Raw genomic sequence first — 15,055 nt, 5'->3', positions numbered from 1 at the left:
AGCGACATTGGTTGATGATCATCTGTGATGGACTTGTTCATTTCAGCTTTATAGTAATCAAAGACAATTGTAAAGATTTGTGATAGAAAATATCATCCATATTCAGAGAAGGAACTGTGGAGTTTAAATACAGACCAAAATTTTACTATCTTCAATTTTTAAAAGTTGTCCTATGTACTGTTTTATTTTTCTCTAATTTTTTTCTCATTTTGATTTGATTCTTCTTTCACAGCATGATTAATATGGATTTATGTTTGACATAATCATATATATATGTATATATATACATACATATATATATATATATATATATATATATATATATATATATATATATAACCTATATTAGATTACTTTCTGTCAAGAGGAAGGGCAGAGAAAAGGAGGAGGGGGAAAAATGTGAAACTCAAAACATTGCCAAAAAAATGAATGTTTAGAACTATCATTACATGTGTTGGAAAAAATAAATAAATAAAATATTTAATTAGAAAACAATAGTATTTTATTTACATCTTGTTACATATATAGATAATTTTTAAACATTGATATAAAATATTTTTGAATTACAAATTTTCTCTCTTTCTCCTCTTCCTTCCTCCCTCCCTAAGATAGTAAGATATTTGAAATAGATTATATGTATTCAATCAGGCAAAACATATTGCCATATTAATCATGTGTGAAAAAAAGATACAGACTCAAAGGAGGAAAAAAATCATGAAAAATACAGAAAGTGAAAAATAAATAATATATGTCTCAGTCTGCATTCAGAATCCATCAGTTCCCTCTAGATCATTTTTTTTATCCTGAGTTCTTTTGGAATTGTCTTGGATCACTATATTGCTGAGAATAGCTAAGTCATTCACAGTTGAACATTGTATTGCTATTACTGCATATAATGTTCTCCTGGTTCTTCTGATTTCACTTTACTTCAGTTCAGTGTATGTCTTTCCAGTTTTTTCTGACACTGTTTGCTCCTCTTTTCTTATAGCACAATAATACTTAGGGGTTAGTTGAACAGATGTGAATATGAAATTAGGAGAGGCGAGGTGACCAGTCATCTTTATTTGTGAGTCAGTAAACTGGAACTTGAAGCCACTATAATAATGAGAAGAATGATCATGATAACTATATATTAGATTTAGATTTGAAAAGTCCTTAGAGGTCAAAGAGTCCAACTCTTTCATTTTATAGATGAGGCAATTGAAAATCAGCGAGGTTAAATGATTTTCCCAAAGTCATATTGGTAACAGAAGGTTGGCAAAAGAAGGATTTGAACTCAAGTACAATGAATCTAAATCCAACACTTTTTCCAATGGATGATGGTGATAATGACGATGAGGACCAAGGTAATCATGATAAAAAAAAAAAATAAGTGATTTGAGTTAAGTAACTAGCTTCAAAAGAAAAATTTCACATTTACTTGCCTTAGACCTCAGTTTTCTCATCTATATAAAGGGGGGGTGGCATTAAGTGATTTCTAAATTCTATTCTCATTCTAAATCTAGAAGCCTGCATATTTATGAAATAAGATGATTTTCTGGTTCACAAAATGCTTTGCATAGGACATTGAGCTCTAGCCCATTAAATTCACTTACCTAAGAATATTGTGGAGGACAGCTTGGTCATGCAGTGGATAAAGCACTGACTTTGGAGTCAGGAAGACCTGAGTTCAAATTCAGCCTCAGATACATGATACTTTCTAGTTGTGTGACCTTGGGCAATTGCCTTACCCCCCCCCAAAAAAAAACAATAAGTCCCTAAAGAAGTTAGCATTGTTTTCTTCTTCCTGTTTCTTTCAAGGTATGTTACCCATTTTGCATTGTGAACTACCAAGGTCCGCTTTTATTTCAAGCCTCTATTTTTAAAATGGTGATTGAATTTCCACTATGTCTTTGTTTATGTGTCCCAGTAGTATTCTGTATTACTTTTACTTTGACCAGTCTATTTAACAGACTGGTCTCTTTTAGGAAGAGTCTCTGTGTTTGTGCATGTGTGTATTTTGTCCATTTCCAGGACTAAATGGATATCTTTAGCTACCTATTCCTAGAAACCACTAAGCTAGGCTCCATATTTCTTTAGCTTTATAGTCTCTCATTCCCTATTCATTCTTCTTCCTATCATCTTTGTTGGCTCTGAAACTTATACTCAAGTGTTACCTTCAAATAAAAATTTCCCATTGGCCTCATAATCCATTAGAGTATATGAATATATTACAATGACAGCAATAAGTATGATACAGATGGTTGCTTCTCATCTTCCAGACTTGGGAATGTTTCACTGTGAAAGCAAGATACTGATCAATCTGGAGACACTAGGGTGGATGAAGCTTTCATGATGCCAAAACCAGTTGAGTCCATGGAAAAAATAATCCGTCACCTGGCTGCCTATCCAGTGCCCTGTAGACAAGACAATCGATCGACAGACGGAATTTTTCCACTTTTCAACAAGTCATTCTGGCGTCATTCAGACACAGACAGGTGGAATTTTTCACTTGAGGATATTTTGCCTTTGTGTAGAGAGGTGAACCTCACTTTAGGTAATGGATGTGTTCCCAGAAAAGTTTGATGTAAATCTCGTATTCATTATTCATATGCTAATTTTTAAATACCACTAGTTGCTTAAAGATATGCTATAACTAATCCTTTATAAAGTAAATAGCCTCTCCCTGAGTTATCTGCTTTAGAGATGTAAATTTTCATATATGGGGAAGGCTTAAGTATTGAGGCATGTTGGTATGTGTGAATACAAATATGCCAATATTTAAAGATAACACTGTAACCTCAGATTTTAGGAGAGAAGGAAGGGTTTATACTGAAGCATTCACATCTTCTTACCTAGGCAGGAAGTTAGGCCATGATTTGGTCCTTTTGGGTACCATGTTTATCTCCACTGAGCTAACTAGCCAAAGCCCATTGACTTTCTTTTGTTTTGTTTTGTTTTGTTTTTCTGGTTTTTGCAAGGCAATGGGGTTAAGTGACTTGCCCAAGGTCACACAGCTGGGTAATCATTAAGTGTCTGAGGTTGGATTTGAACTCAGGTCCTCCTGACTCCAGGGCAGGTATTCTATCCACTGTGCCACCTAGCTGCCTCCCCTATTGACTTTCTTATGGACATTGTCTATATATATATATACAGAGAGAGAGAGAGAGAGAGAGAGAGAGAGAGAGAGAGAGAGAGAGGAAATGCCTTAGAGAGAACTGCAGAATTGTACAAAGATGATCTGTCTCAGCAACACTATTAATGATAGCTCATAACAAATGACTTTGCAGCCCTATTTTCTATATAGAAAATCAACAAGGAAAGACATTAACCTGTCACTGTAATTCTCTCTCTACATATACATACATACACACAAACATACATATATACATATTTATACACACACATATATCAATGTTCATACACACATAGATCTCTGTATAATAGGCACTATGGTAAGAATTGAGGTACAATTAAAATGGAGTAAGATAGTTCCTGTCCTCAAGGATATTCTAATCTAGTGAGGGAATAATAAAGTAAAAGGGGAGAATAAGTGAAGGGAATGTTTGGAAATGACTAGGTTGTTGAAACCTGATTACAGGCATGATAAAGGCATTGATCAGAGCCTATAATGATTCCAGGGTGAGAGTCCAAAGAAATGGGAGGAAGGGAATGAGGAGGTGAGTATTCTTCCTAGAATATAGGATACGTGTCCTTGGTCTTTTACTATCAAGGCCAGTCCTCAAGAGGCTACTTATATCTGTTTAGGTATCTCATCTGTTTTTTGGGAATATTTCCATCAAATTCCATCGAGTTATAATCTTAAGGCCTGAAGAGCTAGTCTTTCCATGGGCAGGGTTAACTGAGGAAAAAGGAATGCTAATAATAGTTAACATTTATATAGTGCTTTAAGAATAGTTATATGTTTTAAAGATATTGTTTCATTTCATCCTTAACAACAGCCACGTGAGATAGAAGTTATTATAATCTCCATTATATAGATGGCTAAATGAGCTGAGTAACTTAGAGTTACATAATCAGTAAATATAATAAGAAACAACTCATACAAATATACACCTTTCAGATTCATCAAATACCTTCCTCATGACTCTGGTTTAGGCAATGCTAGTTGTTACCTCCCCCCTTTTTCCAGGCAATGGGGATAAGTGACTAGTCCAAGTGACTAGACTAGCTAGGTAATTGTTAAGAATCTGAGGTCTGATTTGAACTCAGGTCCTCCTGACTCTAGGGCTGATGCTCTATTCACTGTGCCACCTAGCTGCCCCATCACCTCCCTTTTTATGGAGGAAGAAACTGAAGCTCAAGACACATACCTGCTTGCCTAAGGCCAGGAAGGTCAAATATGTTTCTTGGAAGTGGTAGCTTTAATTCCATTCTGGGGATTCCATGGCAAGGGCACTTTCTATTGCAGGTAAGAAAAGTCTATCAGCTGTGGGATTTTACAATATTAAGGGAAATGTGGTCTACTTATCCTAAGTCCCTCTTCAGAAATCTAAGGAAATCTTTTTTTTTCTTTAAAGAGAAAACAGCATTTCCCTTCTATCTAGAATCTTATAAAGGAGCCAGATACCATGCAAAGCCTTTAGGTCAGCTACATTGCCATAAAATAAGTCCTAACCCATACTCCTTAGAATAAGGAAAGTAGACTGTTTAAGAGACCCAGATTTCCTTAGCCAAGTAACAGAAGGGAAGACAGAGGAGTGATAATGAGGGAGGGCAGAGCCATTGGAAAATGTGGGTCAGGACAATACAAATCTGGCCAGTTAAACAAAATTCCTAATTTCTTTGGAAAATATTTTCAAAGCAACAATAAAGACTGCAGTCCTCACTGAAAGGTCACCAGTCTATAGTTTACTGTGCTTGTTGCTCCTATAAGCAACTGGATTTTACTGTGTCCTCTTGAACTTCATGAAGGTTGTAGTCTACTTTGGAAGACAAACTTAACAAATAAGCAGGTGGACTTCACCTGTGTGTCCTTGTTAAAAATGTGGCAGAGCAGTTAGGTAGATTCAGAAATGGTTCACCACCTGTACTTAAAGAATATTGTGCAATGTTAAAGAGGAGTGATATTTTTCATGTTACATTCCAAGATTCTTGTCAAACAATCACTCAATTACATGATCAACAAGCATTTGCTTAAATGCCCAATATATGCCAGGTACTGCCTTATGCAATGGGGAGACAAACTTTAAAAAAGAAAAAAAAAGAAAAGAAACAATTCTTATGTTTACAGAATTTCTATCAGGAGAAACCTCATGGATATACATATATATGGAGTATATGGAGGAAATACAAAGTAGATAGGGAAGGGGAGAACTAACATTGGAGGTTTCAGGAAAGTCTTCAAGAGAAGACAGTTTATCTTCAATTATTAATGGAATAATTGAAGATAATGGAATAATTATCTTATTCAATAGTTTTATTCGTGCTTGAATGCAGGAGTGGATGGCAGATTATTGGTGACACAATGCTAGGAGAGATGATGATAGGACCAGGATTTACAAAATTTACAAGAAACTGGATTAGAAAAAGATGGAATTTAGGAGGAATTAAAAAAACTCTAAGGCACAAGACAGAATGATGGAGATATTGTTTAATAACAGTTTACATTTGAAAAAGAAAAAGATTCTAGAGTCTTGGTACTCTGTACTCAATAGAAGCTAACAGTGTGAAAACGGCAACAGCAGCAAAAAAAAAAAAAGGCCAGAAAACTTGGGCTGAGCTAAAAGAAGCCTAGGAGATAAACTCTGCAATGATCAGAACATTCATGGAATATTGTGGTTCATTCTGGGTATCACTTTTTAAGAGGAATATTGTGGGGCGACCAGAATGATGAGGATACTGGAAACTATGTTGTATAAGGAATTTTTAAAGGGACTGAAGATATTTAGTTTGGCACTTGGAATAGCTGTCTTTGAATAACTGAAGGATGTACTCTGGAAGAGATTAGACTTTTTCATCAAGACTTGAGAGAATCGTCCTGGGACAAAGGGTTATAAGTTACAAAGAGTTAGATTCTAATTTAATGTGAAGAAGAATTTCCTGGTGGTTTTTGATGTTTTTTAAGTTCTGATTTGTGATTTGGTTGTAGCAGGGAATTCAATAGTGAGGGAATTCCTTCTCCCAAAGCTGATCAGTCATTATTGGGAAATTTTTTGTTTTAGAGAGTTGCCTGAGGGACTAAAAAATTAATTTGCCAATGGTCTCATGGTCTAGATGTGTCAGAGGAGTTGGGTCTTGAATTCAGTTTTCCTTACTCTGAGATCAGCTCTGCACTCTCAATATTACTGCTGATATTACATGTGAATTTTTTATTCTAAAGGCAGCTGGACTAGACAAGCAGTTCTCAAAAGGATATTCAGCTTTAAACCAGGGTTAATGCTAGACCCAATTTAAATCTCCTTGGGAGAGCTGATTGTTAAATACTCAATGTTAGCAGGAATTGACTTAACTATTTTGTTTGATTTCATATAACTTTTTTTGATTCCATAGAGTTTTGTTTAGTTTGTTGATTCTGTAGAGTTAAAAACATGATGGAGAAAATGTTAATAATGCACATCAAATTTAGAAGTGTGTCTTGTGGGCATTTTTTCCTAGAGAGTTGATAGTAAAACATTTATCAACCCTCTATTACACTTTTTTTTTTTTGGTTGTTGTTCAGTTGCTTCAGTTAGTTGTATCTCTGTTACCTTTTGGGGGGTTTTCTTGGCAAAGGGACTGAAGTGGCTTATCATTTCCTTTTCCAACTCATTTTATAGATGAAGAAACTGAGGCAAATAGTGACTCATCCAGGGTCACACAGCTAATAAGGCCAAATTGGTCTACATGACTTCAGGCCTGGGAACTCTATCCACTGGCCCACCCATCTTCCCTTTTAGAAGGTCTGTGACATCAAACCTACTTCCATAAATACTAAGATATTATTTGCCTCTTCAAATATTCCTCCCTTTGCTAGTTACATATTTGTGAGGGGCCAGATATTCTTCATATACTTCAACAAAAGCAACATATCGTAATAGATTAAATGTAGAAAAAAATTATGAAAATCCATCTGTCTTCTATTAAGTTGGACATTAAAGTTATTTTCAAAAATATGTAAAGCAATGCTATTCTGATAAATCTTTTTTTATTTTGGAAAATAAATTTTTCATTAAAAGTGTAATGTTAATATGTAATGGGCTTATTATCATATTTATTTCATAAATTTATATTGAACTTAGCACTCTGGTAGGGACTGTGGGGATTTCATTTCACTTTTACTGTAATTATCAGGATGGAGCTATCCTTAACAAAATAGCATAGAGGAAAAATAGTTTCAGGGCAGGAACTATATCTCATCTAAAATTGCCTTTAGAGCTCCAAGCTTGTAAATGTATAATAATTGTTTGTGGGATAGAATTTAATTAGCAGCTTCAGTCTTCCCATTTTGCATCTATTTTGGTGACATCTCTTCCCCTAATTATTCTGTGACATGATGGTCTCTTTCCTTTTTCCTTTATTATCTGTTTAGATGTAAATGACAGGTAGTTTAAATGTGTTCTCATAGGAGGATTTTTTGTTTTTTTCATTTAATCAGAGATTAAGCCATGAAACCAAAAGAGTAAAACTTTGAAGAGTGAGTATACACTAGCTTGTGGACCACAGAAGTATTTTGGAGTATGAGGACCTTCCTGGGATCCATGAGATCATAGTATGTATATAACTTCAGGACCTATTCTGGTCGTATATAAAGTTGGTGCTGTAGGAATAATTACAGGTCCCATGTATGAGACTCTAAAGGAATTCTGAATTTTGAAAAGTAGAATCATCAAGCTTGATGGCAGCACAATTACTCATGAGACTTGGCAGCACCATTAAATTGTGAATTTTTCCTTTCCTTGGGAGGGTGGTTAGTTGCAGACGCTGACGCCAAGGCCTCAAAGGACTTGTGCAACCAAGAGCCCTTGAACATCTTGAAATTGATCAGACCAAGTTTATAAATGGAAAATTCATAAACTTAACAGTCTGTGGTCACTGGGTTCTCATCATGACCCTGGGAAAATTATGGAAACAAGTCTCTGGCATCTATTTGTTGTTGTTGTTGTTGTGGTGGTGGTTATTGTTGTTATTCCTATTACAAATCCAACCACCGACAAAGTTATAGAAAAGACATTCCAAGAATTGAAGTACACTGATCCAGCTAAGCCAGCCTGTGTGAATCAGGAAAAAAAGTCCAAAAAAGGAGAATAGTTCATTAGAACTCTAACACTCTTCTCCTTTACTCTGAAATGACCTCTGAGGGCCAGGAGACCTGGGTTCCAGTCTTAACTCTGCCAATAGCTTTTTGAGTCATCTTATACTGTGCCTCAGACTCTTTAGTCATAAAATGATAGACTTGACTTGGATGATCTCTAGAGAACCTTCAACCTAAAACTCTATATGTCTTTGGAATACTTTACCCTTATTCTCAAGAGTAAGGAATTATCTTGATGAGAACAAGGTCCAGATCCAAAGAAGAGAATGAACCTTTACAATAAATTGGATATAATAACATCCATATTTTTTCAGATCAAATTAGAGCATTAAATAGGAATTTTTTTTAAATTAATAGGATTCATTAAGTAACTTGGGAAGGTGGTGAGGAGGGAAGAGGAGAGGAATAACTTCTACCTGGTATTCCAAAGAGGACAATGCCCCCAAATACCCAATAGAATTGTGGTCAAGAATCAAATGAACTTTAGCAATCAGTAATGTGAACACAGTCCTAAGTCAGAGTGTGATTCCAAATGACCCATTTTGCAACAAATAATTTCCAGTTATGTCTCCTAATGAGCATGAGTGAAAGAAGTCAACAGACATTGGCAAACATCTGCAAATGAGTTATGAAGGAGCAAACAGGCTTATTGGGCAGAAGTGTGTGCCAAGAGCCCAGGAAATAGACAAAACAAGTCCAACAAACTTCAAATTGTGCATTATAGTATTTTTTTTTATTAATTTGGGTGAATAACCTCTTTTGTGTTTGGCCGACATTAGACTGGACACAAGTAATAAATCCCTTTTGCTGGCTGCCTGCAATCTACAATGTGGTCTTTGTCTTGTCAACATGGAGCCCTTTTAGCCTCTGACGCTATTGTTCTGATTAAAATTCCAGGATTGGTCTCCAGATCTCTATTGATTTTATGTCCTCACAGGGAAATAAAAGGGAATAAAACAAACCAGCCTGGCCCTCCATGGGAGCCACCAGACCAAACCTTGGCGAAAGAATATAATAAGTTGTCGGGGGTGGGTCTGGCAGGGAAGGAGGGAGGAGTTGTATTCTGGGTCTAGCCAAAAACTTGTTTGTTGGATGTCTCCATCTCACAGCCTAGCCTATGTTAGATAAATGAAGTCATCCTGCTATACTTGGGAGCTGGGCTGCTAAGAGGAATGTTTGGTGGATGCTTTTGGAATGTTCTCAATCTTCAGTGGAATCTTTATGGGCTGGAAATTCCTAAACAGTGATAACAATGATTCTTTTTGCCTAATCTGCCCTGATGTTATCTTCCTGGCTTTCTCTTCTAAATCTCTACTGTGCCTTTTTTGCTAACTGAGCTTGAGGTTGGAGAAGAGCATAAAGCTGTCCTCACTCCTACAGTTGGAGCTTTTTTTTTTTTTTTGGTTAACTCCTATGATTTTACCCCTTGACTAAGCTTTTCTTTCTTATTCTTCCTCTACTCTTCTATTTTTTCCAACCTAGTTCATATTCTCTATTCTTGGTGGTCTTGTCTTTAAAGCATTAATAAGGATGACATCAGATCATCTGCTTTCAAGGAATTATAGGCTTGTTGTTGACAGGAAGTCTCGGCATTTAAAGTAACATTTTGCCTATATCTGATGCTCAATAAATAGTTGTTGAATGAATGAATAAATTAAACTATACTCCTTATTTATAGAGCTATGAGCTAATCACCACCCTACCAATGGCTTTCATAAGCATTTGCATGTAATACTCTGGGATGCTAAAGCCTCTCCCTAATAGCCAAAATAGAAAAGGAGGCCAGCAATTCATATTCTGCTTTTCCTCTGTGGATTTGGTGCATCTTAGTTTCTGTGGGGTACTTTTTGTGGAATAGTCTATAAGAGCAGCAATTGGCTATTGTCAATTGTCAATACTCACAACAGGTTAGAATAGAATAGGAAGGCAAGGTTAAGAAAAAGTTATACTTCTAGGTAGGAATTCATGAAGCATGGTAGAGCACATTGGAGGAGGATCAACAGGGAGAAAAACTTAAACAATATTATAAGAGAAATACACTATAGACCATAATGCTCAGAATGAGGAAATTAAGAATGTTAAGTGACACAGTGGATAGAATATCAGGCATGAGTCAAGAAGATCTAAGTTCAAATAATAATAACTTCAGACATTTATTAGTTATGTGACCCTGGGCAAGTCACTTAATCCTATTGATGAAGGGAAATAATGTAGAGAATTGTGAATTAACAGGAACAAAATCTTTCAAATGTGTAGAGGTCCCTGCTCTTGAGATTCTGCCTTCCTTGGACACTGTTGATTGTATCCTGCCTCCCCTTGACCCTGTTGTCTCTTATTCTCCATTTCCACCTTGACTTAATTTTGGCCGGATACTGGCCAGCATGAAATGATGTGTTAAAACTGGACAAGAAGTACCTTGAGACAGGAAGGACCAGTACATAGATTGTTTAAATTTAGCTCTGTATGGCTAGAAATTGTCTAAACCAAAGCTTATACTAGAGATTGGGCTGATGTTAAAGATAATCTGGGAAGACTCCCTCAAGATTTGCTTAGGTCTACTCAAAACATTTGTATTTTCTGTCATATCTTGTCAAAATAATATTTTGAGTTCCATACTAACTTGTCTTTGCCCAAATTATATTGAATATTTATATTTATTTATGATATATTTTGCAATCTGCCTTAATGCAATAGTTCATGTGCTGGGATTCTTGTCTGAACTCCATATAATATATACTTTATAGAGATTCCCGGAGGGAACAACACCTTTTTCCAGCTCTGTCCTTTGTTGTACCAACAAAAAAATCCTTTCTAAAGACATTATTAGGTTTGGGGTTTGTTCTCCATTGACAATTCACACTACCAAGCATATTATATCCCATAGTAATGAAGAAATCTGGAGATGCAATTGTTATATTTCTTCATTGAGATTTGAAATAATTGTTAAATAGGAAAAATGCCATTAGATAATGAAAATACTTATTAAGCACTTATTGTGTGTTGGGGACTGTACTAAATGTTGGGAGGCACCATTTTTTTTGCAAGTAAAAAAAGACAGGAAGTTCCTGCCTTCATGGAGCTTACATTATAATAGGACAGGACAACACATTAAAGGAAACTGGAGAAGAGTGTAGAAAGGATTGGAGTGAACATGACTGGCCTAAGCACTTTCCTTAAAATGGGGGTGGGGTGGGGAGAGAAATGAGCCAGTCAGAGGAAGGGGCAGGAGAAACATGGTTATCTTCCAGGGTAGGATGACTTATATGGAATGGTGAAAAAGAAGGTCTAAGAGTCAATGTGTGAATGTGTGTTTATATCCCAGAGAGGAATGAAAGCATTCATCTGATCATTTCTTTATAATGGAGCTCCTGGAGAAAACAAAATGAGCACACATATATCTTCAAATCATAATCAAACTTTGACTCCAGGAAAACCTTACAGAATTTATTAATGCACTGAAGAATGCATTAATTTAAAGAAAATTATTTTGTTCTGAACTTGATAAACACCAGTAAATAATGAATTTTCCATATACAAAAAAGGAGGATGATATAAGAAACTGTGAATTTCATTATGTATAGATTTTTTTAAGCTTGTACCCTATTCCTAATGTTAGTTCCAAACTTGTTTAGCTTGTATGTTTTGCGTTCTGAACCTCCTGATCTCTTCTGTGAATTAGAAAGAAAAGTTTGCCTTTGATATATATTTATTTTCTTGAATGGCTTGGGTAGATGGTCTTTGGTCCTCTTTGTAATCTAAGAGCTGACCTGGATGAGATGGGTCTGCCTCAGTCCTTGGCTTTAGTCTTGTTGTATAGTGGGTATCAAGATAGTTCTTTCTTCTTTTATTTGCTCAGTCCTCTAGTGAAAGTTGGTTCTTTCCTCCATTGAGGCCTTACTAGACCCCAGGGTTATATTGGAGTTCATATTTGTCTGGTTTTCTGCACTTCCCTCTCAGTCTAGGCCTTCAAGGGCAGATCTGATCTTTTCTCTTGTACTCAAGAGTACTGGATTGGGTCTTTTTTCAGTTCAGTGTCCTGTGAAGACTCCTTGTGTTCTGATAAGCTTCAGGCTTCAGGTGACTGTTGGAGCTGATGCTAGCCTGCTGTGCTTCAGAATTCTTTCATTCACCCTTCTCCTTTTCTCTGGGCCTTCTGACCTCCAACCCAATTACTGGAGTTCAACTGAGTTTCCTTATCTAGTCCCTTTTACTGATCTTTTTTCTGTTCTGATCTTTTTTCACCTAAAGCAAAAGACACTCCCTGTCCTCACAGAACTTTCAGTCTAATGATGCCTGGACATCTTTTTGAGTTGGACATGGATTTGATGGAGGACTTTAGTTTAACTTCTCTATAATATTAATATTACAATATATAGTAAATATAATATGACATATGTAACATAATATATACAGAATAATATTACATAATAAATAATCACATCAATCATATCATTTCTACACAGGGTAGCTAGGTGGTGCGGTGGATCAAGTACTGACCTTGGATTCAGGAAGATAGGAGTTCGAAACCAGCCTCAGACACTTGCCACTTACTGGCTGTGTAACCTTGGGCAATTCACTTAACCCAGACTGCCTCGCATCCAGGGTTGCCCCTAGTTGTCCTGACTCATATCTGGCCACTGTACCCAAATGGTGCTGGAGGAGAAAATGAGGCTGATGACTTAGCACAGCAACCCCTTCACTCAAATCCAATTCACATGCTTGTTGTGGTTTCATGTCCCTGCTGTCATGATCTTCTTCAAAAATGAAGGACAAATATTATTACAATAACACATTGTAGATAGATGCTATTATGTTGCATGTATGTTATATATAACATCCTATAATATGTAATATGTTGTATATAATATGTATATATCATAATATATATTATTTGCATTTTTGTCTGTTTGCTGGTGTTTATGTGTGAGAATCAACCCTTTCTATGACCTTTTATATAAGTATTTTAAACAGAAGATGTACATAAGTCTTAGACATTTGTTTGAAGCTCACAAAGGTTGAGACTTGTCCATGATCATATAGCTAGCAAATTATCAGAAGTAGGGCCTGAACCTTATTCTTCCTAACTCCCCATCCTGTATTCTATTCATTATGAAACAATTCCTGAAAGAAAGCTTAAAATGCCACCACTGATCCCTGTCTTCTGGGGCATGCTATTAAGATAACAGCGGCAAGCTTTCATTCCCACCCCTGCTGGTCTACCCCACTTAAAAAAAAAAATCATGCCGGAAACTAGAGGGCTTGGAGATTCATGGGTGAGATTATATGACACCAGCTAATTTGCTCTGACCTCCTGAGAGCTGAGGAATGATATTAGAATTGTAGTTTTTATCAAAGGAAGAAGGGGGAGGGGAAGGGTTGTGACAGAGATTTAAATGAGAGTAAACTGGCAATTAAGTCAGAGAGATTGGAAGAGAATTTGAGCTATAGAAAAGTCCTGTTTCATTGTGGAGATTAATTTCAGCACACTTTCCCCCACCCCTCCCCTCCCTCAAAACACTAAATGTCCACTCCATTTTCTGTACTGCTCTGCATCAACTACTTACTCATCACTGCAGTTGACATGATATCCATAAATTCTCCAAGTGGGTTCAATTTAATTCAAAATGGGGAATAGTTTCCTTGTCCCTCATTGAAATTGTGAATTCGGCTAACTTTCAAGGTAAACACTGACATTTCAGCACTGTTCAATTATTTTTGGATGGCAGTTGGAAGAGGGGGTGGTGGTAGTGAAAGGATGGGAAGAATTTGCCTTGGAAATATTGTCTTTATTTCACCACCTCCATAATTACAAGTTATCCTTGAGTTTTCCTTTGCTCTCTTTCAGGAAGCCTGGCAAAAATCACTTAGGTCCAAGCTGCCAGAGAATGTAAAGTTTAAAAATGGTTATTAACAAACAGAGATGTCTTGAAAAGAGGCCATTCTGGACACAGGATGACACATAATAGCCCTGTTTCACTGTGTTCTAGGGGTGGGTATGCTTTTTTTGTGTATGTGTGCCAGATTTAAAAAGCATCTGATGTCTATCCTTAAGAGCTACCCAAAAGCCTCTGACTGGGAGGAGAAAAGAGATATGGTGCTTTGCGTCCATGCCCATCATTGGGAAGCAGGTAAGCCTTCACCCATCATGTGTTTATTAGTGCTGACAGACGGTGAGGAAGAGCATCATTCGCCCCGAGGTGTTACATACTGATATAGTGACAGGCAATTATCTTTGGAGATAGTGTTAAAACAAAATAATTAATTGGAAGAGCAGGCAAAAGATCTGTGGCTCCAGTGGTGATTGGAAAGCTATTTTCCAAAGAGCTCAGTGAATCAGACCATTGAACTTCAGTGGGCTGGTTCACTAACTCCATCTCCTCATCCTCCCCTTCCACCCAAATTTAAAAAACAATTAACTATTCTTCCTGAATATTCCTGAGATCCATAGATCCCCCCCCTCAAAAAACTCCTTTTCCTAAATTGTATGGGAGTAAAGGAGTTTCCTTTTTTAAAAAATTAATTTAAACAACTTAAAAATTTTTTTTCCAAATATGCATGTAAAAACAATTTTTTTTTTACAATTTTGAGTTCCAAATTCTCTCCTGCCATTCCTTCCTCCCCTCCTAGGAATACATGTGCAGTCAAATGAAACATAAGAAAAGGAATTCTTTAACACAAATGACCATGAAGACCAAATTTAAAAGGGCACCCAGAGAAAAGCACAAGGTATAGACTTTCTAGATCAGATGGTTGGGGGGAGGGGGACAAGAAAGGGTAGTGTAGTCTTTTTTTTTTAAAGTTTTTCTGCAAGGCAATGGGGCT

This window comes from Macrotis lagotis, chromosome 4, assembly GCF_037893015.1.
Source record: "Macrotis lagotis isolate mMagLag1 chromosome 4, bilby.v1.9.chrom.fasta, whole genome shotgun sequence".
Taxonomy (NCBI): Eukaryota; Metazoa; Chordata; class Mammalia; order Peramelemorphia; family Peramelidae; genus Macrotis; species Macrotis lagotis.
Note: the sequence above shows the minus strand (reverse complement) of the source record.